This window comes from Propithecus coquereli, unplaced genomic scaffold (assembly GCF_000956105.1).
Source record: "Propithecus coquereli isolate 6110/MARCELLA unplaced genomic scaffold, Pcoq_1.0 Scaffold560, whole genome shotgun sequence".
Classification (NCBI taxonomy): Eukaryota; Metazoa; Chordata; class Mammalia; order Primates; family Indriidae; genus Propithecus; species Propithecus coquereli.
In genome coordinates, this window is record NW_012151508.1 from 224,255 (window position 1) to 225,749 (window position 1,495).

A 1,495-nucleotide genomic window follows, 5' to 3' on the forward strand; every position below is an offset into this window, starting at 1 on the left:
CACAAACTCTTCAAAAAAATAGAAAAGAGGGTAATACTTCTCAACTATGAGGCCACCATTATTATCCTGATAACCAAAATCAGACAGATACCACAAGAAAACTACAGACCAATATCTTAGGATTTATAGACAAAATCTTCAACAACATACTAGCAAACCAAATCTAGCAACATATAAAAAAAAAATTACCAAGACCAACTGAGATTTATCCTAGGAATGCAAGGTTGGTTTAACATACAAAAAAAATCAATGTAATATATCATACTAATAAAGTACAAAAACCACATGATCATCTCACTAGATGTAGAAAAATCATATGACAAAATCCAACACCCTTTCACGATAAAAACATTCAAACTAGGAGCAGAAGAGAATTTCCTCACCCTGATGGAGGGCATCTATGAAAAACTCAAACAATTCATACCTAATGGGTATGAATGCCTTCCCCGAAGATCAACAACAAGCCAAGACGTCTGTTCTCACCACTTCTACTGAACATTGTACTGGATGTTTCAGCCACGGCAGCTAGGCAAGAAAAAGGAAAAGCACCCAAATTGGAAAGAAAAAAGTAAAACTGTCCCTATTTGCAAATGACATGATCTTATATATAGAAAGTCCTAAGAAAGCCACTAAAAAAAGTATTCAAAGTAATAAATGACTCAGCATGGTTGCAGGATGCAAGATCAATATACAATACTCAATTGTATTTCTACACACTAGCTATGAATAACCAGAAAATTAAATTTAGAAACTATTCCATTTAAATAGCATTAAAAAGAAAATATTTAGGAATAAACAAAAAGCGTGCAAGATGTGGACACTGAAAACTATAATGTATCATAGAAATTAAAAAAGACCTAAATAAATGGAAAGAAATCCCATGTTCACGGATCAGAAGACAATATCGTTAAGATGGCAGTAATGGCAATGCCTTCTAAATTAGTGTGAATAGGAATTCAACATAATTCCTATTAATATCCCTGCTGCCCTTTTCATAGAAATTAACAAAGTGATCCTAAAGTCTATATGGAAATGTAAGGAACCCAGAATAGCCAAACCAATCTTGAAAAGGAACAAAGTTGGAGCACTGAGACTTCCCAATTTCTAGAACAAATCAAGACAGTGTGGTACTGACATAAGGCCAAACAGGTGAATCAATGGAACAGAATTGAGAGTAAAGAAATAGATCCTTACATTTAAAGTCACTGATTTTCAACAACGGTGCCAAGACAATGTGATGGAGATAGAATAATGTTTCTAACAAATAGTGCTGGACAGCTGAATATCTACATGCAAAAGAATGAAGTTGGATACCTCATACCATACATAAACATTAGCTCTAAATGAATCACAGACCTAAATATAAGACCTAAAATTTTAAACTCTAGAAGAAAACAGGAGTAAATATTCATGACCTTGAATTGAACAGTGGTTTCTTAGATACAATATCAAAAGCATAAGCAACAAAAGAAAAAATAAAGACTTAAAACTTGTG